At 44.5% G+C, this 27,816-nt stretch overlaps 1 protein-coding gene and 1 long non-coding RNA gene across 3 annotated transcripts in view; one reads left to right on the top strand and one right to left on the bottom strand.

Moving 5' to 3' along the window:
* AOPEP (aminopeptidase O (putative)) overlaps nucleotides 1-27,816 on the top strand; it is a 1,648,611-nt gene that overhangs the window by 322,008 nt on the left and 1,298,787 nt on the right. The gene's annotated exons all lie outside the window — the stretch shown is intronic.
* Nucleotides 1-27,816, bottom strand: part of LOC146865942 (uncharacterized) — a 68,821-nt gene that overhangs the window by 9,926 nt on the left and 31,079 nt on the right. The window contains exon 2 of the long non-coding RNA XR_014970361.1: nucleotides 20,133-20,271. This is a non-coding gene — a long non-coding RNA (uncharacterized LOC146865942). The remainder of the gene's footprint in view (nucleotides 1-20,132; nucleotides 20,272-27,816) is intronic.

Raw genomic sequence — 27,816 nt, 5'->3', positions numbered from 1 at the left:
TTTGTGACTGGTGTGACTGGAGGAAGACATCTAGACACATTAGTGAGGAGGATGGAGACAGGGTTAAGTTTATAAATTTCTATGAGGCCTTTTGTTAGCAAGAGGCTATTAATTAGCTCTTCCTGAAAACTGCCATTTGGTTGATGGTTGAGATGAGGAGTTGGACTGCAGTTTCTGTTGTGCAATATTAGATGTTTCTAGGTCAGGCCTGTCCTTTGTCTACCCCTGATTACTGCTTCAGTTGGGCTGATAGAAAGTTTGCACTTCATTCTGCTTATGTTGTTGTTGCTCCAGTCTGGAGACAGCCATGTGCTACCGGGTGTGAGAAACCTCACTCTGCACAAAGCCTTTTCTGCAGAGCAACCTGAGGAAGATGCTTGAAGAGAGAACCACCCCATACGGGTTCTGCTGTTGCGGATGGTGAATCCTCATTCCCTGTTAAGAAAATGTGTGTAAAATGTGGGACTCAACCCCACTTTGTTCCAGTTCTAAGTCATTCATGACAAGGGAAGGGAGTGTTCTGCAAAGTCCTCGAAGGACTGCTGTCCAAACAGAATTAGTGCCTGCCTGACAGCCAGTTTCCAAGTGGTGAGGAGATATCACCTGGAGTTCACGCTTTCTGCTGGAGGATCGGAGAATCTGCCTAAAGTGCCGAAATGCCTGCCAGCCTTTTGAGAGAGGGAAAGAGTTTGTCTAGCCTTGCAGGAGGAGTAACTGTTCATGAAAGAGAGGCCCAATATGCCCCAGGGACTGAGGGACATTCAGAGACAACTGACTACATTAGAGTGAGCTAGGAGCGACCCAATCCGGTGTTTAACTACGTGCGCTGGCACAGGCAGAGTCCACAATCTACCTAGGAAGATACAACAGCCGGGACCGCACCTGCATGGGACTAAGCCATGCAGGTGTGTAGATGGAGATGAAGCCCGCGCCTGGCCTACTTGGTGGCCTTGTACTATTCTTGCCCATCACAGCCCCTGTCAGTAGGAGTACAGCAGAGCTGCCTGAATCACTCTGAAGGAGCAAGGCAAAAAGTATCAATTACCAGCTATACCACAAAGTGCTAAGAAGATTTTGACTGGTGGGGGAAACCTAAGACTCCATCTGAGCCTTACTATTAAAGGGAGAGGAGGGTTCTAACCTAAGAGAGGTCACCCAGAACAGACTACAAAGGGAATTTGGTGGGTGTATCACAACAAGGCAGAATCGTTCTCAGGGTTACTGACCTGTGTAACTAAGGTGGATTGTGCATTTTATAGCACTTCTGTGTAACTAAAACGACTTTCTTTTTCTTAAAAAGACAAGCACTGGGCTGGACATTGAAGTTATTGTGCCTGTTGGTTGATTGTTGAGTGCTGAGCTCAGGCACCCCACACTACCTGCCTGTGAAGCCTGTGAATGCTCACTCTCACTCTCACTACCCTGACACTGAAGTATGGAAGGGGTTGTTTTGTACTAGGCCCAGTTTGCAGAGCCATAGTAGGACGGATACCAGTAGCAAACAACCTCAAACCCCGTGGTTGGGACCCAGTAGCTACTGTATGTCTTCGGGCACCCCAAAACAAAGTCTGTCGTCCTTCTTTTAAAGGGCCAAAGCCCAGAGGTACATTTTACAGCATTTCCTCAGATTGTCCAGGCCAAATTCAAACGTATACTCTCCAGTCTGTCTATGCCTACGCTATTAGTTTGTAACTATGACCGCCCCTTACCCCCTGCAAAGGCTACAATGATTTCAAAACGCTGCCATCAGACTCCTACAGAGACAACCTCACAATGGCTCTATCTCCTTCAGTGGATCCTAGGGATAGATACATACCCTTCAAGTCAGTCTACATTGCTCACAAGGCAATTTACAATGTAGACCAAAACATAAACTCCATATTTACATTCCCAGGAACAATTTAAAATCTAAAGCAGCTCTCTAAGGCAGCGCATTTGCTCATCTTTCCCAAGTGCTAATAGAGGTGGATGGGAGATACAACTTTCTCAGTGCAACCTGCCTACCTCTGGAACTTCCTCCCAACTTGCATATGAATGCTCGTTTTCTGCATTTAGTTCCGTAGAGCTTTAAACGGTTGTTTTTACCCTTTCCTTCTTTTTGCACGAATTATTGCTTTTGGCGTCAATATGCTTACCAAGATGCTAAGTACCAGAGAGAACCACTACAGTATGTGGGACAAACAATGACTGTATATTTAATACTCAATCCCAACCCAAGGACTTCCCCTTGGAGGTGTGTATTGACTAAGCAAAACTCTATCAGTCTCACACTCCTCAGAAGTGCAGCAACATCACCAAGTCCCAACCACTAGACCTCCCAAGTCCTCATCCACACCATCCAATGCTTCACGCATTTGATACCGAACAAGCACTCTTCCAATCATGGATTCTATCCCGTGTCAGAAACAAATCAGAGTGCGAAAAAGTCTGCATCAGTGGTAGTGACCAACTATGCAATTACAAAGCAACATAGGATTTTTCATTTATTTATTTATTTATTTTTGCTGAAATCCTTTACACACATTAATTCTCTGAATACTTGATTTATTTTCCCGAAAGTTGAGGTTGGGAAATTACAACGTAAGGTTTGTTTTTTAGGAAACTGAGCGGCTTGAAGCATGCAGACATAATTTGCTTGAGAAGCGGTACAACACTTCTGCAAGAACAATGTCCACTTGGACATCTTGGAAATGAAATACGTATTCCTGGTGCTGAAGACCTTCATCACCTTATCAGTCAGAAACAAAGGTGTTTATTTACAACGACAGCACTACTATTATGTTCAAGGCAAACAATCAGGGGAAATTTCACTCCTGGTCTCTGTGCCACTAAGTCTGGTTTCTGGCTGTGGGTGCTGGGTGAAAGCATTTATGGGTTATTCACCTTTCAGGGATCCAGAAGACGTGTGAGGTGGACCTGAAGTGACAATTTCCTGAAAAATGGGGACCCCAGTTGTGAAGGTTTTTTAATAATCATTTTTGGGATCACTATGGTCAAATCAAAATACCTCAGTGATCAGGCAAACCCTTCCTCTGTAGGGGGTTATTTCTCCTACAGGGATTTGTCCCTTTCATTTATACTTTTTTCATCCATTGTTTGTATGCCCACAGCGCTCCACAGAATTTCCAAAACTCAGAGTATTAGATGATTTTGATAACTCAAAATAGTGCACAATCATTTCGTTCTTTCACCCTTTGAAACTGGCAGGGGTCATGTGTTGCTTCTGTTGCTGGTGTTCTTGTGCCTCAACAGGCAGCTCTGGCATTACATCTCTGTTAAATTTTCTAAACATATTATCATGGAACCTGAGGCAAGGAGCCTGTGACCAAATCTCACAGTACTCTTGACACGGGCATCAATCTTCTCAGATGCTTCCTACATCATATTATATTGTTGACATTCTCTTCGACCAGTCCTGTTATCAGGTTGATTCACACAGGCCCTGTCTGCCACTTGCTGGCCCCTATATCCAGGCTTATCACAGCAAATTGAGAAAATTAAAACTGTTTAAGCATTACTTTAATGGGCTACTCCTTGCAGAGCAGCAATTTAGGAATACATTTTTTGGTTGCAACTAAAGTGTTGTTCTGCGTTTTTGCTCTTGTGTCTTTTGAATCCATATTCTTCAGCTACTAGAAAGTGGTGACTTGGTATGTGACTTGATGGAGAGTCAGGCTGTCGAGGCACAGAATCCTTAGACACTATTAAAAAGGATGATGTTCTGCTGTCCTTATCAGTCAATCAAGAGATCTTCCTCCTGACCTTCTTTATGAATGTTGTCTCATATGAGCTCTTGCCTTTCTCAATCTTTAAGAATTTAAGGCCTTGAGGTTCTAATAGGAGTGCATGAGGCCTCTTCAATCCTTGTGCGCGTTATTGACTGATGGTAGCATAAGCACTTAAAATCCATTAAAACATTATTCAAAGAGCTATCACTTACTAACTTGTTTTATGAATTAAGAAATGTTACCCCATACTGGGTCACCCAAGTCCTGAAAGAACCCGTGCACATTCTGTTTGAGGCAAGGCAGCTCTTCAGTTGTTCAGTCCGTTTGATGAGATCTTCAAAGAAGCCCTATGGGCTGTTTGCTTTCTGCAACCACTATGTGTTAAACATGACTTATTGAGCCATTGCTCACTTAACCCAGGCAATGCTTTTCTTTTTTTTTAGTTTATCTTTTTAAGATGCCACCTGAACCTCCTTCCTCGACGCACACATACAACGTATTCTTATACTGGAGAATGTAGATCTATGTATTCTTTTGGGCTACCAGCTCTTCCACCTTCCTGTATTTTCTTCATTCCTGTATCATCTTAGTCTTCAGCTACATTTGAAACATATGGCTCCTGACATCTGTCTCAGTTGGACGCTCCTCATGTCACTGGATCTCATTTCCAACTCCCATTTTCTTCTCTGTTATGTTACGGTATGTTGATTTTTTAAATGCACATTCATCCCTGAAAGGATTCTCGGTGCCGAAGTCATAGGGAAAAGTGCAGAAAAAAGCAGGAAAACATGCAGATGCAAAGAGTCGTGTTTTTAAACGTTTCTTAAACTGGGTAAGATCTGACATGGGTGGTAAATTCAATGGAACACATCAATGGACTGCAGTGAGGTGTGAGAAGGAACATCCCCCCATTTTTACACTGTAAATTTGCCTTGTTTTAGGGGTGGCCTGCTTGGCTGCCCTGAGGGCCCTGGCAGGGCTATCGAAAGAGACTCTCTTTAGTAGGGAATGAGGTCCAACAGCATATAGTACTCGATGTATAAGGCAAATTTGCTTGAAAATAGCACATCTGTGGACTGACCGCCAATGAAGAGGTCTCAGAATGGGGAACAAGGACGATCTAGTAGGAAGATTACAAATCATGAGACCCGCCCCATTCTGAATAAGCTACAAGGATGAGAACAGGTCATCTGCCACACTTACCTTCAGACAATTCCCGTGGCAAAGGCGACTAGTAATAAGAGCCGACGAGCAAGATGGCCACACTGCGTTGTGCTCCTGCAGTCAAGAGGCATAATCGAAAATTATTTACCAGTATTTGCCACCATCAGGACTTTACAGGGGCAGAGACATGCATGGTGCATGCCGATGTGTTCTGCACTGTAAACAATTGCAGCGAGAGGAGGTCGCTGCAGCAATTCCAACCAGAGAAAGAGCTATTGCTTTGTCACAATTGTGAGACTGTGAATCCTAATATGGCTGTCTGTGCCGGGTGGGCAGCGCCCGAGACAGGGGTTGGTGTGACAGTGGATATCCTTATCAAGGAATCGTAGAGAGTGAAGCTGCCCTTCTGACTGTGGATCTACCATTACGCTCGGGCCCGTCAGACTGCGGGACAGGGGTGAGCGGAGCCGCATAGGCGGCCAGGCCCGAGACAGAATCCTATGCCTGGTGGAGCGACCGGGGAGTGCTGATTACAGTCCATGCTGGGTGGATTGACAGCTTGGGCCCTCACGTTACTAGTGCATGCAGGGAAGATATCGAGTGGTCGTTGGCCGGTCTCCATGATCCCGGATGGGCTGCCTCCCTTCATCAATTGGGTACCACACATGTGGGGGGCCCTGTATGTACTGATTGCATTGGGGACTCAGATCTGTTTCTGTGCTCAGAACCCCACCACCGGTGCCTGTGCCGAGTAGGGGTGAAGGTGGGATCTGCAACACTGCATCCAGAGATATCCCGCGGCCACTATTGTCTACTACTTGGCCTGGCTTGGGTCTCCGCTGTTTTCTAGGCCTCGGTTGAAATGGAAGCATCCCCTTGAGTACAGATCCTGATCAGGGGTCATTATGACTGCCAGCGGGGTTGGATACCTTGCCTCCTCAAATCCGAGAGGCCTCCTTCCTACCCTACCCACACCCTGCACACATGTTCCTCCCCACATGTGCTGACCGCACCGGGGACTGTATCTGCTCATGCCCCCTCCCCTCTCTTTTGGCCTTGGTGTGGGGTGGCAGTGAAGGCAGGATCCACTACAGTTGGCGTGCATGGCTCCCTGGGCACCAGATCTAATCCCCACTAGTGTGTGTCCCTGGGGCCCCATCACCACACATACAACAGTGGTGCCTAGCTTTGCACCTTGAGTGCTGCATCTGCAGAGCTGAATTGTCTCCACTTGTGGGACTCAGCGGCTTTAAGGCTGCCGGTGGATATGCAAACAAAGCTTTGCTGGAGAGTGTTGTGCCAGTGGCCGGTGGAGTGGCTGAGTAGGTCCTGCCATAGTGGCTGCTGCAGTGATTGGGCCAGCAACACCAGGCTAATTAGGGACCCACCTTAATGATGTATAAGGCCAATAACCAACAGTCAAATTCAATTCCGGGGCAGATAATGAAGAAATGATGTCGCTGTTGAAAGCCACGCAGGAGAGTTTGGTCTCCGTCAACTCCAAAATGGACGCTCTCACAACTTGATGAACACGATGACCTTCTCACTGAAGTGGAAACATTGCATCTCAACTGCAGAGGATTCACTCACAACAAAGGGCGCAACGCTACAAAATATGAAAACGTTCCTCCGCGTTATTACTACCAAAAATGAAGATTTAGAGGTGAGGTCCCGCCACAATAACATTTGTATCCTAGGAATCACAGATTAGGCCAAGATAGGCTGTGAAAAGGTTGCGTTTGGAATCTTTTGGCACGGATGTTTTTTCATGACTGCTGGTGATGAAGAGAGCGCATAGATCCCTGGCGTCTAGGTCTACCCCAGGTGCACCGGTGGGGTCCGTCATAGTTCACCTATTGAACTTCCACGATAGGGACACAGCATTCCTACTAGCTAGAGAAAAGGGCAAATTGTCATTCGATAGCCATGACATCTTTCTATATCCAGAATCACCGTACAAGAGGCCAGAAGGAAATTCCTAGCCCTCAAACAGCAGTTGCTCAAGGCTAACATGCAATATGTCAGGTATGCTCTAGGCAGTCTGGCCCAGTTGAGGGTCATGCACGAAGACAGACAACACATTTTACAGTGTCCCCAGCAGGCAGCAGACTTCCCTAAAAAAACTCCCCCATAGATTTTAGCGAGATAGAACCAGCCAGGACTGTGAGGACTCACAACTAAAGCATATTGACTCAGGATTTATTGTAGATCTTCTATCCCGGCCATTGCTCTTTGATACTTGCTTAACATAATTTCATATAATTCTTGCTTCTAACCCAAGTATGAATTCCCTTTCCGTTATGAACACATACTAGTAGAGAGAGGCTCACATCTCCCCTTTATCGGTGGTCAGGTTGGATATCTCACAGGTGTAACAGATACCTCTCCCATGACACCCCTGACTTAGAAACACAGGGGCACCCCTTTGGCTTCTCTGGGGACTCCTAATGGTATTTCCCCACTTGCTTTCAGGCTTGCCCTTTCACTCTGTTAATTGTATGTTGTGTATGTTGAGCATGAAGATGCTTGTGTGCATGGAGAAGGGGGTGTGACGTGTCCTGATGAGATTGGGCCATCAGTGTGGTTGGGTTAGGGTGGGAACAGGAGATGTTACAGACACAGACCAACAATGTGGCACATCTGAAACCGGCAATGAACACTTAGTAACATACTGCAAACATTGGAAATAGAACTACAAGAGGTCAACTTCTCTTGCTCGCTCCCTTGCCATGTCTACAAATCATAATGCACATGTAGCACCAGTAGTATGCCTGTCCTGGAAAGTACGAGGGCTGGGAAACCCCTGGAAAAAAGTGACAAGCACCCGCCTTCTTGGATAGGCACCATGTCTCTGTTGCCTAAATACAGAGGACCCATTTCGATCTGTATGCTGACCACACATTTAAAAAAAAGATGGGCGGCACACGTCTGCCTGTCCTCATACTCCTCCTATGCCTGAAAAGTGGCTATGTCTCCCAGCCCTGTCTGCTCTTTGACTCTACCCTATCGCTGTTTTTCCCCTATCACTTTGGCTACAATTTTCTATATCATGGTCTGCCCTCAGTCCGCTTCTTTATTCCAGTTATTCCACCTGTCCAGTTTATATTCCTTCTTCTGGTTTATCCTGCTTTTAATATGGACAACTCCAACATATTTGCCTTTCCCTCCCCGTTTATCGGGTTTTCATAATATCTAAATACTATTCCTGACTACCGAACAACTATCCAGTCTTCTATGGTATTTATTTCCCACCCGGTCAGGCTTCTAAAACTGTTCTTCTGTTCTACTGTCACTCTGACGTTACGTCCCTCTCTCTCATGCTTTGACACTATTTCTGTCTGCCTCTCTCTCTTTCTCTCTGTCTGTCTCCTTCCACTCTGGATCTGGGTGTTCTCTTCGACCCTTCATTCTAAGTCTCTGGTTACACATTTTTCAAATGTTATACTGAATGAAGCAGAAAAAAATGCAATTTCTTAAACTGGATTGCTATGTTATTCGCATTGCATAAGCCACTAAAGCTTGGATGTCCCACTCTTGTTGTCTCTCACTTAGACTTTTGCTCCATCTTCAGATTGGATTGATTGATTAATCTGAGAATTCAGAACCAGCGTTGCCTTTCATCAAGAGGGCCATGTGCTCAAAGGAGACCGTCAATAATTGCTGAGATATATTAACATCACATCTAATTTTTAAATAATTTGTGTATCTTGTGCATAAGAACATTTTCTATTTCAAACGAGTCAATCAAATCAGTTATTTAAGAAAACATACAAATTAAAAAGGGTGAGGTTAAGAGCTGAGCAATGAGGAACCCAGTATTGGTAGACTTGAAAGAAGACAAGAAGCTGGGAAGGGATAAAACCTGTGTGCGACTGTCCAGGAAAAATGTGACCGTATCATAGGCGCTGATACTTTAAAGGAAAGTGACTCCACAGTCAATGATGGGTTTAGGCATTCAATAAGTCATCATATATCCACTTGGTTACTTATATTAGTGCTCAGAGATCCATCCATCCACCTACTGACTCATTCTTACATTCACACACCTAGACAACCACAATAAACTCACACAGAATCTCAATAACATATGCAAGATAAATTAAAAGAATAAAAGTACAAAAAGTAGATATGCTACCGCCTAAACATGGCAAGCACATGCTTGCAATAACAAATTAAGTTAAACAAAACCACAGCAGCATGGTATTGTACATGCATGTTGTTTCATTGTTTTGAAATTCCAGAACGCCTGCCGTATTTAGAAACAAAGTGCTGGCCATCTTGGAATAGTAAAACCGTGAATATGTGGACAATACCTTTCCATGACAGTGGCCTGGTCTAAAGATTGTGACCCTGGCAGATGCGTGCACTGCAGATTAAATGAATGGTAAGCAAGCATCCTATTGGCACTGTCTTGAGAGCTGTAGATTTGGTGTAAATCTATTCAGTAGTTTATGACCAATTAAAGTTAAAAATGTATAGATATCTTGACAGTCGATACCATGGGACTCTCGCAGGAGTCCCGCTAGATACAAATTTAAAAATTGGAACTAGATGAATGGTCAACAGTGCTTTCCCCCCTCCCCCCCATTGGCCGGCACACTCCTGCTTGACTCGTGGTCCTCCAGGTGCGAGACATTTGATTTGCTTGATGCAACATGAAAGAAAATGTGGTGGCTGCTTTTACAGGACATGGAGACGGGGTCCCTGTGTCCTGAAAACGGGCACTTTCAGATAGTAGGGGGCAAGATAGGGGTACCCTGGCCCCTAAGGGGGGTGTTCACCCGGGGGCCAAAAATAGGAAAAAAAGAAACTTTTGGACATAATTATGATCCAGCAGGACTCTCACTGGATCCAGTGCGGCCCTATGTGCTCCAGTGGGACTCCCATGGGACAAAAAAAAAAGAGGTGGGTGGGCGTCTGTTGCAGGATGGCTGCAGGCCGTGTGCGGTGGGGGTTGGCACGACACACTCTAAACCAAATCCAAATTCATGCATCAGTGTCTTTGAAGAGTGGCAGTGTATCACCGTGTCTAAAAAAACAAGCATTTACAATGCAATAGGTCTCGCCTTTGCGAGAGTTTAAGCCATTGGCATTGTAAATGAAAATGCCTTTTATTTATCTGTTTTGCTAATTAAAACATAAATAAAAGGCATTGTCATTTACAATGGCAATAGCTAAACTCTTGTAAGTGCGAGACCTATTCAAAGAAGCGGCCGCCATTGTCCCGGGCTACTCGGAAAGTTAAAGTGCTTGTAGGTTATTTTTGGACTAATTCTGTTTTGGGGTTCCCATTTTAGTGCAGACAGGACGCATAGTGTCCATGTTGCCCCTACGTGTCACTGAGCTCACGCAAGGTCAGTAAATGTAAGGAGACCGCTTCTAGGCATATCTACATAAAAACCTCCGGCACCATCAGAGGGCGCTAGACTGTGCCTAAAAGCAGAAATGTGTCCTAAAATAAGGGTGTGGAAAACTTGCATAGTTTGCTGTAGAACAAATTATGCAAAATTAATCTGAAATTATGCATAATTATACAAAGTGCATCTCGCACTCAAACAAATGGGTAAAAATTCAACTCAAAAATGTAATTTCAAGATTATTTCTGGTTGCTTGTGTTTTCGTGTCTGATACGACCGCTTCATATCCTACCAGAAAACAAAATCAAATCCTACAAGAAGGCTCAAAAAATTGTTGCTTGCATTTGGATTTGCAGTTTTGCAGTAAAAAATTACCAAAGCGGTCTGGTTGGATAAGAAATCTAAGATCCTTGTTGACCGCAAACGTTAAAGGAACTGGCCCTTGCATTGAAAACACTGTTGTTTGTGTTCAGATTTGTAGTTTTGAGTTCACTCAACAACACAACAAAAAATCTACCTGAAATGCCACTTGCACTCAAAAATCACCCTAACAGTACATCTTGTGGTACAATGTTTCCCTGAAATTATGCAACGTGGCATAATAGCGTAATCTCAACAATATCACATAAATGTTGTTACATGAAATTACCCAAATCACGCTGACGTAGTTAAAATTTCGCTCAGGCCTATTATGGATGTCAGATGGAGGAGGCAAAGCATGGCTTCATCTAGGAAGAGATGCCTCCCTGAAACTTTCATTATATGGAGTGGGAGAGACACCCGTCCTGGACACTTGGAACAAGTAAAATAAAGTTAACAGCTAAAGCGCACCGCTCCAGGTAAAAATGCTGTATTAGCTCTTCTAAGGGAAGGAAGCAGATGAGAAGCGAAATCCGCGCCAGAACCTATTTCACCGTTTAACACACCCGAGCAGGCTCGGCGTGGGGGCGCGCGAGTTAGAACATCACTTGTGTTTGATAAATGTGTCGCGTCACACCCTCTGAAACGTGGCAGCTCTAGGCTCAGAAAGGTAGAAGAAGAGGCCACTGCATCAAACTGTCTACAAGTGCGCGCGTTGAGCGCCTACACCGACTCTGGGCGCTTCACGGTTTCCGGCCCTCCCTGAATCTTAATCAGCGTCTGTGGAACAGGCAGTAATTACTACCCAGGAGGAAGAGGATCTCGGTGAAAAAGATGAAAAGCGCTGATTGTGGCATCACACAGCGCTGAGACGACATACGACAAGGCGCCGGAAATTATGAAAAATATGAACACTCGCGCGACAAAGGCGCTTTCAGTGAGCGCAGGCAGACGGGGGTGACATCCGCGACGCTATGCCAAGAAGGGCCCCCAGTACCGACTCACAACCAGATAAACCGCGCTTTTCATTAATTCTCAATAGAACAGCTTGCAGCAGGTGATGCAGGCGGCGCCTCCTACGTAAAAACACATTCTACGCCCACCGAGGACCTCTGATCCCTACAAACAACTGTGTGCTAGTGATGCGCATCACTGATTGTATTACAATCACCTGGGCACTGCTCCCTGATGCCAGCATGACGCATCGCTGCTTTTAATCAACAGGAGAGGCTGAAGTTCTTGGCCTGCAGCGTTATGACTCTGTGAGAGGTGTGCGAAATCATGTTGTGAAAGCTTCAAAAAAGCACTCTTCTGTAGTGAGATGTGATTTTCTGGTATCTTGTGTCAACTTTTTTTACCCGGGCGCACCAGTTGTGTAAACAAGCGAAAGCGCGACACGTGTAACCTGAGACACCAGGAATGCAGCTGGCAGCCTGCACGCCACTGTTCGCTCCCGAGACCCATAGGCCATGGGAGTGAACGTTTACAAAAAAGGCGGGACATACCCCCGCCTTTGGCCATTTGCGTGCTTTCATTATTGAAAGCCACATGCAAAGGCCAATGGGATGTGTGGGAGGAGGAAGACCCACACGGAGAAGTCTCTTGGAAGTCTGAAGTGATTCCAAGAGGCCCTCTCCTAGCAGCGCATGCATGCTGAGCTAGGCGAGACCTAAAAAAAGGGCTATGGGTTCTTGATGAACACCGAACTAGCTGTATTGACTCAGGGAAGTAAGGAAAGGGTAAGTAAAAAGCAGTTATCAAGGCATGTATATTGCTCCTCTCCTACCTGAAACGCACAATGGTTAGCCGCCCTACGTACTTCTCCAATTAGGGTAAGCTGGTATTTGCATCTATTTGTAAGCCTCCATGTTCTAAAATAGTGAGGAATTCTGTTTCATTTTAAACCTCATTGGGACGCAGTAGCAATCTGTTACCGAGTGCTCCATCGGAGCTGAACGTCACGTCACTGAGGCGGGGCTATTCGTGGCAAGCGCCTCATATCACAGGGTGCATGGAGGCCAGCTTTGAATAGTCAATTTTCTGTCAGTACTGCTTATTTTTACACAAGGGGCAAGCCATTCATGAATATGGAAAAACATGCAGAAGTACATGAAAAATCTTGAAAAAATCGTAAAGCAACGCATGGGGAAAAATCTGGGATGGATATTTCAGAATAGTCAAATACTAATAAATATATCAATGCTTAAATGTCATGGTTAAAAATTTAGTACATTCCGAGGTATCTCCTCATTAACCACTGATTGGTCGGTTTTAAGTTTAAACCTCCCGTCTTTGTTCTTTTTAAAACAGTTTATGTTTTTCATATGATGTGTCATTTTTGGATTAAAATAGTACCCATTTTTAAACCAAATATTTGTATTATGATTTTGTTAATACAGACATTAAAGCAGAAATGCACAAAATACACATGAGTTAATAACAAGTGCGAGGATGTGGCAGTCCCAAACCTGAGAAGGAGTGATAGTGATGCGGTCAGGTGAAGGTACACTGTCGCATAGGTAGAAAGCTAAGGAATCAAACTTAAGGGTATGCAGCTGCACACGTGTGGTGCCCAGAAGGCGCCCCACCCTTCAGCACATGCGTGTATGTGTCTATCACCATGGCTGGGTAGGTGGTCGTACCAGAGAGGTGACTATGGTGCAGGCGAAAAGTGGAATCAGGAGAATGGGGACACCAGGGGAGGTGATATGGAGAAGAGGGGAGGTGAGTCTGTCTTGCAGTGTCAGGTGATCAGGGGGTGTGTCCGGTGAGATATCCATGACTGGTGGCAGATCCGGGTCTGTTGGTGGAGACCATGTTCCGTATCTGGGAGCGTGAACAGCTGGGCTGGCCCCGGAGAGCCAGGGTCTGGCACGTCCCCTCCGAAGTGCTCAAGCATGGCATCCCACTGATGCGATATCAGGAACTTCCGGAGGCCCTGCAAATCTTCGACTTGGAGGGTGGTGCCCTCCGCTGTCACCCACACCCACATCGACTGGGTCCAGGCAAGCGGTCCAGGCGGGGTACACAACTTCCAGGCCTGCATAATTCCCCTTTTAGTGAGTAGAAGCGCTACATCCGTCAACTTGGTGACTACCCTGTTTTTTTTAGCCCAAGAGAACAGGCCTAGTGCCCACATGCCCCAAGTGTGTAGTATGGGGACCCAGTGGCACAGGAGAGATGATTAGTGATAAAAGACCAGTAGGTAGTTAACATTGGACAGGACCACAGCATGTGCAGGAAGTCTGCATCCTTGTCTAAGAATCGGGGACAGGCTGCGTCAGTAAGATGAAGAAACGGTTGATCTGTGCAGAGGTGAAGTATACCCTGTGTCGAATATAGAATCGTATCAATTTAAACCGTGCATTCCAAGAAATAGCAACAGGGTAGGCCAGAATCACGACCAGTTCTTTGTCGCTATGCACTCGGTCTAGGTACTAGCTCCACCGGTCTCATAGTGCCAGGAGAGAGAGGCAGGTGTGCTAGCGTAGCGTCTTGATGAACCACTTTATCAAATAGCATCCCATGCCTAGAAGATGTACATTGTGGAGCATCTGGTGCGTGCCTGGTTCAGATTGTAGTAGCCACCATCGTGCTTGCAATGTGAGTATGATGGAGATGTACGTAAGGAATTGTGTGGGGAGGAGGCCAGTTTAGTCGTTCAGATCTGCGAATAGGAAAAGCACAGCGTCCGAGTAGAGTTCGCCCAAGGTGTGGAGGTCAAAAAATGCCCATTCCATCTCATTTGGGTTATGGTTATTTTTCAAATAATGGGCAGTATGTTTTGTTGGTGCTCGTTTTCCTCAGATAGTGCTTCGATGTTCATTGGCCGTAAGGTAGATTTTCTCGCAAGCCCTTTGGATGATAACAGTCTTGTCTCAAGAGGATATAACAACCTGTGGGTTTATGAAATGTGGTTGTGTGAACCTTATTATCATTGATCTCCAATTCCAAGTCATTGAAAGAAAGTTTCTCTGTTAAATATGTAGACCTGAATTTGAGAAACTGGTCCTTAGTGTTGATTTGGTTTGTGAATTCATGGGCACTTTCCATGGTGCCATTCCAGATGACTAAAATATCGCCAATATATTTTCTCCATGATATTAGTGAGAGATAAGGGTTGGAATAGATGTATTTGTCTTCAAAAACATGCATGTACAGGCATGCCTGGCTATGAGCAAATGTGCTGCCCATTGAAGTGCTGTATATTTGCAATTATGAGGTCTCTTCAAATTGGAAGAAGTTGGTTTAAGGGCCAGGATCACGCAATCCTTCACAAACTCTAGTCATAGTTCGTTGCTCTCATCAGTCTCTCAACGGTTGAAAATATTGCATTCTGGTTGAAGCTTGTGTGGAAGGCCTCTACATCCAGGATTAATAAGAGATTCACCATTGATGTCCAATTGATATGTGAGATGATATTCAGAATATCTTTTGTATCTTAGACATTTGAGGGGATCTGATATACCCTAGGTTTCGGAAGTAAGCGAACATACAGAGGGGTTTTAAAAGAGAACCTATGCCCGAGACAAAAGGTCTCCTTGGAGGTGGGAGGCAATCCATATGTATTTTGGGCAGCACAAGAAACTGCAGAATTCTTTGTTCTTTTTTTAATCATAACATAAAAGATGATCAAAAAGCAGTAATCAAGGCTAGTATGTTGATCATCTCCTACCTGAAACTCGCCGTGTTCAGCCATCCTACATATTTTACTCAGTAGGACAAGCTGGTAATTGCACCTAATTGCAAGCCGATGCGTCCCAAATGGGGGAGAAATCAGTTTTCCTCCTCATTTTAATCCTCACCGGGGCACGGTAGTGGTTTGTTTCGGAGTGCTCCGTTTCAGGAGGAGCTGAACAGGGAACGCGTCTCATGTCACTAAGGTCAGGTTATTCGCAGAAAGCGCCTCATGGCACTTGTTGTTGGAAATTTGAAGCCATCTGGAAATAGTTCATTTTTGGCTAAACATAACAACACCCGCTCAAACCATACCTAGAAAGGACCAAGAGGGACAAGAAGAGAGAGAATTAGATTTGTTCTCTAATGAGACAGATGACCATGTTATTTAACACATCCAGCTACCCAATTAGTTTAACAATGTATAATTCTTCCTTCTGTCTCCTCCACAGACCTCCAACGTCTGCGGGTGACGAACCACCCACATGCATGTGGGGTAACACTTTCCCATTGCTCACATCTCCCCATCTATTGGCTCCATTCACTGGCAGTTTTTTGCTCTCATTTTCTGTATAATTTCTTGAGCATTATTTTAAGGAATTTCATGGGCTAGCATCCCTCCATAATTCTGCCTTTGTTAATGTGCACACCCACTTCTGCCCTGTTCTTGGCATCTTTGAAGCTATTCCTGGGCCCTATGTGCTCAGTCCCATTTCCAGTGTTTCTCTTTATATGTTCCTTTACATTAGACCAGTTTTCAGTTTGAACTTTGTACTCTCTTCCCTAAAAATACAAATTCTGTCTCCTCACCTCCCTCACCTAACATTGTGTCATAGCCAGCTTGCACTCCTTTTTTGATAACTCCATAGAACGCTTTGACGAATGTTCTCTTTGAATTTATTGACATGAGAAAGCAGGAAAGTTGGTTAAGGATGGATGAAACGGTTTGTTACTCCCTGCTGTTATTTGGCTCTTCAGCATCCTCCTTTATAAAGCAGCCACACTCTGTGGAATACTAGAAAGAGACAATTACTTACAGGCAATCTTAATTACTTGGTTTACCCTTCCTCGTCCCAGTACTTACACCATTCTGTTCCCCCATGTTCTCCCATCTTGATCCCAGACGTGCTTGATGACGACAGGAAATGCTGAGGTGACACTTCTCTTTGTGGACCTTCCGGGGCAGGGAGGGGCCAGAGGGCGAGGTTAGAGGTGAAGGGAGATGGGTGGTTTCCTCTTCATATTTTTAGCTGAGTCACGTTTTGCTTGGAGGAGGTTATTAACAGTAGTAAAGACCGGGATGCGGGAAGGTTGAGGAGGCAATGCGTAGATCCAGCTCGCCACCAGAGCTGAAAGGCCCTGGCAGGATGATTTGAACGGAGTGGCTGCCAAGATATTTTTAAAGCATTACAGTCCCTTCCGGTGTCGTCAATCGACATCTTAGATGCATGGAGGAAGAGAGCGTGAAAGGCTGCACGTTACAGTGGTGAAAATCATGATTAATACCTACCAACGTTAACCTGTGTTCTGCAAGTCCCTCTCCTCTGCTCTGCTTATACCTTAAAATCTTTTATTAGCAAAAGGAAAATTGTACACAATTTCGCAAAAGCAAAAAGAACCAATTTCTGCTCTGCCGGCTTCCCCCTTTATGCAAACATATTATTAGCTCATCTCAGTTACTCAGTCGCAGCAACCCACAACCACGGAAACACTTTAGACCCCATCTTCTGTGGGTTGTTTATTCAAATCGTTGTATTTCCCAGAACGGCCTTAAAGTGCAGGCAGAGCCGGCATCTCTGCTTCCTGCGGCTTTGGGCCTCTGGAGAAGCGCGAGCTCTGAAAGCCTGAGGACGGGGTCGCGTCAGACCACGCATCTGTAAACATGCGAGCTCAGCTGGGCCTTTTGTGGAAGTCATAAGCATGCATCCTTTCACCCGGCTGGACTGCACCAAGGAGTTCATAGCTTTCACGGCGAAGGCTATGACAACACTTTTAAACAAGCATTGGCAATGCCAATGGGTCTGGCTTTTAAAAGAATGTTGTATACAGCCGCGGCTCTTGCAGGTAAGAGCGGTTGGATTTCGACAGACGACGAGGAGGGAAAATTGAATATTTATTTAATTTACTCTTGTGGTCGTCTGCCAAAATCCTCCGTCCCCCGTCCCCCCCCCACCCCCCCAACCCGGCCCCACCGTACTTACCTTCACAAGCCGCGGCTGGTTGTATAGTAATGTGAAGTATTGCAAGTAGATGGCGTGGAAATAGATATGTATTTGTGGAGAAGGAAAGAATGGTAGAATAATGTTGGTGTACATTAAAAGTCAGGTGACAGTTGGACTGTCCATCCAGAGTTCAAAATCCATGTAGGTTAATGACTGCCTTCCTCCCATCCCTGCTGCTGCCAGAGAAAAATACCACAAATGATCTAGTTAATTATCTAGTTATCTAAGCTAATTTGATAGCATGTGTGTGCCCTTAAAAGTTCAACTTCATGCAGCTCAATACATAAGCAAAATGATCATAGCTGTGGAGTGCAAGCACTTTTTTGTGGAAGCACGCACTTTGTTCCTATTCAAAACATATACTCCTGCTCCCAACATGTGGGTGGAGCCAAAGCCCGTCTCCTGGTGTTCTCAAGTAATTGTCTGGCGACAGTTGCGCTGTCAAACCAGACTATAACCAGTAGTACCAGGGCACAGAACTGTTTCAAGAAGTCTACATGGTCATGTAGTCTTCCACTCTGACAACATTGCCTGTGGACATAGATGTAAAAAAAAGCACTACATGTTACGTACTGATTTATCTTTAATTTTTATTCTACTAAAGGAAGTGCTGCTTACCAGCAATGTTGCTCAGACTGCATAAACTGACTAAGGGGCACATGCATCAAACCATTTTGCGATCGCAAACAGTGTGATTCGCAAAAAAGTCCGTTTGGGAGCGCAAAAGGGCATTTTCTGATGCATGTACCTTTTTGGCAGTTCGCAATTTAGGTAATCGCAATTCATTGCGATTGCCTAAACTGCAAATGCAGATAGGTAATCGCAATTTGCGATACCCTCATTCAGATGCAAGAAGCCTTTCTTAAATGCGAACTGTGCATTTAGGAAACACTAATTACCATCTATTTCATGTTGATGGTAATATGTGCATACTTTGAAAAATGCACAAAAATGCATTTTTCGAAGGGCCATGTAGCGCACACTTGCCGTTAAGGCATGTGTGTGCTTTAAATGTGCACATCTGCATTTGTTTTTGAGGTGCTTCAGGGGGCCATTAGGCCGCCGGGTACCGTTGGCTTTGCATTCACAATTTGCGATACCAATTTGGTAATCGCAATTTGTGATTGCATTACCATTCAGGAATAAATGGAGTCTCCTTACCTAATACCGATTCGCTATTTACAGAATCGCTATTAGGAAATGTTAAGGAATCGCACATTTTTTTGCGACTCCTACTTGCATAGGCATTTGCGATTACCAAATAACAATTCCTTAAAAATCGCTATTTGGTAATCACAAATTCAGATGTTGATGCATGTGCCCCTAAATTCCTCCAAAAGGTCGGACTTTGGTTGCTGAGCGTTTGGCTTTGCCAATGCTTTTTTCATTTGATGTAGTTTAATATTACTTTACCGTTCCAAGAAATCAACACGTTGGACATCTTGGAACGGTAAAGTAATGCTTTAGTACAAATAAAAAGTATTGTAAGATGGACCGCTGTGTATGCGCATGTGTGCCAACACACACTTCCATATTAGAATACATTTTGTTAGGAAGTGTAACTTAAGTCAAAGATGGCAGCCTCTGCTCACACGCATACACAATTCACAGGTTGCTTCCCACTAATGCTTTTTGGTATACTTCATTATCATTTTACCAGTTCAAGATGGTTTATGACCATTTTACAACACTAAAATAATTGTGCGCATTAAGACAAGCGAGTGACCCAGTAGCAGGTTGCATGGAACTGCCAGGTTCAGGCAACAAAAACTTTTCAAAGAGTATTCATAAAAGGAAACTTTCTCCCACGAGCACTGACACTGAAGTAAACTACTTAAAATGGAGATGGCCGAATTGTGCTCAGGAAAAGTACTATCAGTCACAGTGAGAGAAGCCAGTAACTCAAGTGGGCAGATCTATTGCCCTTGGATGTAGGCTCTGGAAGTCAAAAGCAAAATGTGAATCAGAGCTGAATAGACTAACAGAAGAAACTGTCTGACTGCACACTCCTCTATGTTTATATGCATATGTATATTAAAGATTTTTTGGAAATACAAAAGGTCTTGGTTAAAGACAGACTTTAAACAAAAAAGGTAAGCTCCATGGGCTAAATGCCTTGTGAAGGAGGACATCCAGATCTAAAGACACTTGAACGCAGAGCCTCACTGGTGGCTAGTAAGCTTTACTTTAGCATGCCTGACATGAAGCACTTTCCGTGTCCGAACACTTTGAAAGGCGGGAGAAGATATATATGTAAAAACCTTCTGAAAGAACTGCAAGCAAAAGGCAGATCTGTTAAAAGCAGGCTTAAAAGGCCTCGCATGACGATGAAGGACTCTTACTTTATCAGTAGATCGGGTAGGACTCTTGAAGATAGCCTGACTCCCCTCTGGTCACGTTGCCATACATTGAACTGTATGCATGATTTGTATGAAGTAAGATGTAAATCATAGCCAGCAGAAAGAAATTATGCTATGGAAAACGTATTTGCAAAAGATAGCAGTGGAATTTGTGTGTGCAGGGTGCGTTTTTTTCCTCTTTTATCTTAATAGGGTGATTTATAGATCTGGCATTAGGCAAGATCTTTTGTTTCTGGTAAATATTTTTGTAGAACATATACTTGCCTACAGAGGCTTTCACCATCCCTCTCCATCCATTGGTCTTTCATCAACATTTTGCTTCCACCCATCGCAGATCGCAGCATGGCTTGGGGTCAGCCCGCTTGTTCCTTTCTTTTTGAAGGCACAATCACAATGTCATCACCTACGGAGAAAGTAGTCCCTTATTAGTTATTTTAATGTGTCTGAGGACCCACCAGTTCCCCAGACACTGCTACATGGGCCCTCACCCATGATTGCAGTGCATCACATTCCATATGGGTTGCTTGAAGTGTCCATGTTTTAGAAAGGGCATTTAAAGCACTTCAGAGTGGCCTTCCTTGTGAACTCATACATGTGCATGCACACACACCACGGACATCTCCGAATGGGCTTTCAGCCTATCCCATATGATTGACAAAAACTTACAAAAACACAATAATTATCAAAGACAGTAGACTGGATCCAACACCAGACCCATTGACTTAGCCAGTGCTTGTTTTTTTGCTTGGAAAGTTAGTTCTTCCTTTATTTAGGTCAAGTTATCGAACTATCTGTATACTTACCTTTCTAGAAAAATGCTTGAACATCCATAATGTGCCATTACCATATCCAGCTCATTGTCATTTATTTTATGGTAATTGCACATATATTGTGCTAACTGCCCAAGGCAGGGTGTTAAAGTGATACTTGTAAATCCAGGATTAATTGTTTAGCCTATGGTTATTGGCTATGATTGGTTTTTGGGATTAGTCTTTTGCTCTCAAGGAACAATTCCGTGCATTTATTCCAACTCCTTTATGATAGATTAAATTATCATGGGGCGGTTTGGGGTCATACAGATGTTTGGTGGGACAATTACATAGACTAGAGAAGAATAGGTATTGTTAGGTTGCGCAGACAATGTTGGAATGTTTCCCCTTTCTGCTGGGTCATCAGGGATTTTGTTGCCTTTTGCTGAACCCTATGTTTTGCTGGCTATAGTTGTCTGTACCCTTTAGCCTTGCTACGCTGTGGTAACGTGCTTGCACTCCTCCTTTCAACATGATGAAATTGGTATGCAGCTGATTACCATAATCAACTTACCTTTAACTCCTTAGTATGTGATACCAAGGTGTGCCCAGGGCCGGTAAGTTAAATGTCACAGGAAGACTGCAAGACCCATTGTGCCATCCACTACAGTGACCATGTAAGCGCAACTGCAACCTGCCACCGATAGCCGCGCTATAAAGTGTTTAACTGCATATTCAACCTGTCAAAATAACCCATTTTCACAGGCCTAAACCTTCCTTTTAAATATCAATAAGTCATCTTCAATATGCCTTTTTGCCCATTGGGCAGGGCATTTAAAAGTGTGACATGAAAGTTTTTACCTTAAACATTGTCGTGTAGTTTCGACTAATCCATAAGATCTGCGCATTGTTTGAACAACATAAACTATGGGCTTGGTGCCATGACTGATTCTGAACACCCTTACAGGATATGTTGGCCTATCAACCAGCTAGCTCACAGTGCCACCGTAAGCCCCCCCTAATCTAGCAGGGAGCGAATGTTTTTCTGGCAACCACTGAACATGATAACCCTGACCCCTCAGGGATCATGGAAATATACAGAACTTTTCGCTCAGTCACTCATGCTCACTTATTCTCAGAGAAATATACAGAGAATACACAGTGGGATTTTGTCAATAACATTTATTGAACCAACGTTTAACTTGCATAAAATACATGTGCTGCAATGATTAGTAGACAGAAGCAGAAAAACTTGATTACAAGCACCAAAAACATAAATAGCAGATATAGTTCTACCATGGTGCCTAAACAAGATATATATGCAGGCATATAAAACAAAGGTCAGTAATATGGCTTACTTCTACTATGTGAACCCTACTCTGAGTGTACCTAGAGTGTGTGTAGGTGTATAGCCAAGAATCCCCCCAAGGAACGATCCAACCGCATTACCTGATAGGATAGAATGAATGATCCCATCTTGGTCACAAACTGGACACCCCTCACGAGATGTCAGACCACTACATGGTGATTTCTCAGAATGCAAGGGCCCTCGGTGTCTGCAGAACTGCCGCCTCTGCTAATCTATTGGAATGCTCATCTTTTATAATAAAAAGCAGCCTTGCGATGTGCGTATGGATTAGCTATATTATGGATATGTAGAGAGCCCTGTTGCCCTGTGAATAAAGATAGTGATGACATTTGTACATAGTGCGACACAAGACCTTGTGCATAATGTTCAGGGCGTTGTGATTATGTTGTGTGAAACTAGAACCGAAAACAAATTTTGTTTCAGAGAAACTAATCCAACATTGTCGTGCATCCAAATATGTGCAAAAGGTCACATATGAAAATTTTATTTGTGAGGACAATGTAAGAATTAAGCTGCTTCGCTACATTGGCCTAACTTGGGAATGTGACACCTATTAATCATACTAAGAGTCGATATCTAAAAAAAAACTATCTAAAAATCCAGCAGACCATTTTAAAACTGTTAAAACTATTCTTAATAGTGGGCTTCCCATTAAAATATCTATTTAAAAGTCTTTAAGTCATTATATCATTTGAGATCCCAAGCACTCAGAAAGCCATGGTGCCTAGAAAAAGCACTAGCTGTTTTGGTTCATTTGGATTAAAAGGGAGGCCAAATTGTTCCCACACGTAAAAAGCCATTTGTTTATGTGGTCCATGTGGGTGACACAACATTATGTTGCCCACATCCACAGAGGTTCCTAGAGACGCACCTCGTAGCATGTTTATGGAGCAAAGGTGATTCTATCCAGTTCCTACAGCAGCCTCTGAGGGAGGTATTGTATCCATTAAGTTTTCCGCAGAGCCGTTGTTCACATCACTAGAAGTTGAAGCATCCCAGTTGTGGCTCTAAGAATGCATTCTTCATCAATGGAATATGCTGCGGACAGCAATACTCAGGGGCCTTTAAGGGGTCCATCAGTACTTCAATGTCAGGCAGCGCAACCAATTCTTATCCGAGACATATAACCAGCACTCATTGGTGGCTGCAAAGCAGACAGCGGCAGACAGGTTGTATGTAGTCAAGCCAGACCGGCCTCAACAATAAGAACCAATGCTCATTTAGTTCTTGAAGCTGAGGTATGCCGAAGCAGTGAACCATGTGCTCATGGCAGCGCAGCACTAGCACTACTGCTAAGGCTAATATGCAAAAACGTATCCCCCAGATGTTTAATAAACCTGCAAAACGTAGCTCATGTAGCACCACTCATCCCCATGGTAGACTTCCCTCATCATTCCCTATTGTTGACAAAACTGATCAAAGTACCAGTTAGGGGCCTATCAGGGCTCTAGACCAGGACCCTGCTGTCATAGCCGATTCGGACCATGTTCTCGCCTTATCCAATAGATACCTACCACTCCAGAATTTGAGTTGTGTTCTTGAGGGAGGAGTGGGTATGGGGAGGAAAGAGGATGATTTTGTGGAGGTTTTGGTGGGTGAGGTAGAACTAAAGGGAGAGGAGGTGGAAGTGGCAGAAGGTGTAACTGGGGTAGAGGGGCCTTTAGGGAGGCTATCAGTGAATGCAAGTGAATGAAAATGAATGAATGAAAAGCTTTATTCGGTAAGGCAATTACATACCATAAAAGCATTTACATATAAAAAAAGGACTTTTACAAAATATACATATAACATTGATAAAAAAGGTAAGTTATTTTTACCTGACTAAATGGCAGTAAGTGCAAAAGCGTCAGATAAGAGATATTCATATAGAATTAAAAAGAGGTTTAACAATGACTAGAATAATAAAAGTACGGTAAAAATATTCAGACGGTCGAAGAAGAACAAACCCCCCACTAGCAAGTTTAAGATGCATAGGGGGGCTAATCCCAGTTCATCGTAGGGACGGTTTAAGTGGTTCATGAGAGCCGTCTGATTTTGAATGTTAAGAACAAAAAAGGGGGCAAATTTACCTTTGGAGGTTTGTTCTGTGTCGCACACAGAATTTTAGGAACTTTGCCATGTTTGTTGCCAATATTTCTGTTTCTAGCATTTGGAGGGCCATAAGAGCTGGTCGACATTGAGTTAGGCCCAAGTGTTTCAGAAACGGGATTAAGTATAACTTTCTTGGCTCTGCGTAAAATTTACAAAACATAATTACATGCAATGTCGATTGGGCGGAGAGGTCGTCACAGGGGCAAAGCGTCAATTGGGGGGTCCAGTCATTAATCACAGGGAAAGTGATTAGGCGATGGAATATGTTCAGTCGCAATCTGGTCAATAGGAATTTCTCGTAGTTACTTAGAGTGGAGTTCAGGTAAGGCTCTATTTGGTCTGTTGTCTGGATTGGAAGAGACATTTGCACGGAATTTTTGTTTATTTCAAGTACCAGGCGCAAGGCTGCTAAATGGCTTATACACATGTCACGCAATCTCTTTCTAGGGATTATGTTAATTCTTTGAGGGTTAGTAAAAAGATAATCAAGTCCTAAATCCGTTAGAAAATTTTTAACGTATACGAGCCAGGTAATGTGTGATCCGTGCTCCAATTTCATGCAATCAGAAATGAGTGCCTGGGTGAATTTTAGTTCCAGTGTAGACCAGATGCGATGCCATAAAAGAATAGGCTGCATTCGTATAACATCTGTGATATATGGAAGGCCCAATTCGCTGTGGATAATAAAAGTCGAAGTGGACGACGGGGCTGCCAAAAGGAATTTCAAAAAGGAATTCTCAGTCTTTTGGATTGAGGCGACTCGTGCACTGCCCCATATCCCAGCCCCGTAAATCGCCGTACTAAGGCATTTTGAGTTGTAAATGTCTAACATTTCCTTAGATGCTCTTTTGCCCAGTCTCCGGGCGAACACTCTCAAGGCCGTAGTTGCTTTTAAAAATTGTAAGTTTCTGTTCTCTATAGCGCTTTTCCAGGTGGTTTTGTTATCTATTACGACTCCCAGATAGGGATAGGTGGTGGTATGTTCTATTTTGGTGTCGTTTAAATAGATATTTTTCATTTTACGTGGTTGTTTACCTGATGCCATTATGAAGGTCTTTTTGGCGTTGATGTTTAAGTCCAGGTGGTTCATGAAATTTGTGTATCTAACCAGTGCCCGTTGTAACTCAAGGGGGGTGCGGGCGAGTATGACTGCGTCATCCGCATAAAGAAGGGCGGGGATTGGGCGTAATTGGATGTGTGGTTGGTCCTGGCTACCCTTAAGCAAGGCTGCTTCTAGCCCGTTAGTGTATATGTTAAAAAGAAAGGGAGCCAGGACACAGCCTTGCCTAACCCCCGCTCAATTCCAAAGGATGACGTTAACTGCCCCCCTGAGCCATATCTTACTCTAGTGGTGGTATTCGAATAGATTTCTCTAATATAGTTGACCAGGTTGGTATCAATTCCCAGTTGTATCATGACAGTCCAAAGCTTGTTGTGGTCTACGCAGTCGAAGGCTGCGGATAGGTCAACGTATGCCATGTAAAGACTGCCACCCTTTGCATGGACATACTTCCCTCTCAAGAGGGTGAGGTTGAGGACCTGTTCTATGGTACCTCTTCCTTCCCTGAAGCCAAACTGTAGGTCAGATAAAATGTTATTTGTCTCAGCCCAGTTTTGTAGGCGGGCTAGAAGAATTCTACCTACTGCTTTACCAAAGGAATCCAGTAGGGATATAGGTCTGTAGCACGCAGGACTGTTCCTATTTCCCTTTTTAAATATGGGGACTAGGATCGAATCTGACCAAGAAGTTGGTAGTCAAGTGATATTCTTAGAACCATGAACAACCAAAGGAAAGAAGTAATCCTACTAAAGTCAGTTGTTCTCAAACTCACCGAGCAGGTCACATTTCTAAAAGCTGGAGGAGTCTTCCAAAATGGTAGCTGATAAGTGTAGGAGAGTAGGATCTGCTTCTTATGGTTACCTCCACTTTTTGCTGATGTTTCACTGTTTTTCGACTTTAGTCTAGCTGGGAGTGTGCCATTCAGGGCCCCAGCCTAGCTGCTTCCTCTCTAAATTGATTGCATGTACTTTAGGTACACTCCAGATTGGATTCTGGTATACTATGTACCCAAGGCATAGGTACCCCAGAGGCCTACCAGGGGCTGCAGCATGTATTGTGCCACCCCTGGAAAGCCATTTAAAATGACACAACAGGTCTGCTACAGCAGCGTGTGTAAAGTGGTGTATGCACCCCTTACTGAGATATAGGTTACCTTTATCTCTCCATATCACTGCACATGTAAACCTATCAGTCACCCCTATGGCAGGCCTTAACAATCCTGAAGGCAGGGTGCTGGGTTTCATGTTAGAGGGTGCCCATTCATGAACAGAGCCCCTCTACAGCTTTCGGAACCTTTATTCCGGGGTTGTTTGTGATGCAGCCAAACCATATACTCTTAAGTGCATTATAACCTTGCGGTAAATGCTAACTTTGGAATGGATGCATGGAAACATGTTGTGTTTGGTGTCAAACACCTTGGAATCATACTCCCACACCAGTAACTGGTGTGGGTGGTATGATTCCACCCTACTAGAGGGAGAAACATGACAACACCGGTATACCCGGTACCGGCTTAACAGACCCTGGCATCACAAAATGAATGCTGCCAGCCACAGACATGAGTCTGCCCTCCTGCTGCTGGACGAAACTCCAACAGCGGAGGCCTGGACAATAGGCTTCCTGTCACATGGAGGTGTAACCACCTCCCAGACAGGCTTTAGTGTATTGGGGCTGGGTGGGTGCACTCCAAGAGTGCTTTGATGTCTGCACTGGGGGCACATTTGGTGTCCCTGTGCATAGTCCAGCTCAAACCGGTTGCAGGGGCACTCAGCCCATGCTCTGGCACGAAACTGGACAAAGGACATGGGTGTAGCCACCCCTCTTTCCTGACCCTCCCATAGGTGGATCTCCAGAGTTTTTCCCACCCCTTCCTTGGGTATAAAGTAGGAACCTCTGGCTACAGGACTTTAGATTTACCTGGACAAAACTCTGCTACAGAATCCCAGAACTTCTACTATCTACACGACGTTCTACACGACGTTGGATGACCGAAGAATCTCCCTTGGAGTAAAGGAGTCACTCCCCTGCAAGGCAGGCACCAAAGACACATCTGTCCGGTTTGTATCAATGCTGCTTCCGAAGGACACCGGTGATTTTGCAACACAGGAGGTCAGTTTCCAAGCTCCCTCGAGGCCAATCCGTGCTCTCAGCAACTCTGAGATCCAAAGCCCTTGTGGGGACCGTGCAACCCGAACCCCTGGACACCGCGACCATTTGCAGCAGCATATGCTTCTTGGCGATCCCTGAGGCTGTGCCTTGGGCTACTTGTAGTCCACACCCAGAGCAGTGATTCCACCGAAGATTGCTGGCCTACACTCCTCGAGTGACCCGTGGGCTGGTATCTACTGATTTCTCTCTGGGTCCCTTCGCAATCCCTTGTCCGTCGACTTGTGGGTCCCTAAGAATGGTACTTTTACTTTCAATGGGCTTTCCTGGTTGCTCCAGACGTGCCATAACTCTCCATCGCTTGGGGAGTCCACAGGACCTTGCTGGTCCACACTGAAGCCATTTTCCTGTCACCGCGTGGGTTGCAGTTTCCAAGGATTGTTGGCCTCCATTCCGGAAACTGACCCCCCCAGCACTCGACATCCTTCATGGGACAGCTCGCCTGCGGACTGTGGTCATCGTTGATGCCTCCTGGTCCCCGTGGCAGGGGAGTCAAGATTCACCTCTTCGCAC

Source organism: Triturus cristatus, chromosome 2_1 (genome assembly GCF_964204655.1).
Source record: "Triturus cristatus chromosome 2_1, aTriCri1.1, whole genome shotgun sequence".
NCBI lineage: Eukaryota > Metazoa > Chordata > Amphibia > Caudata > Salamandridae > Triturus > Triturus cristatus.
This window is presented reverse-complemented; position numbering and strand designations above follow the sequence as displayed.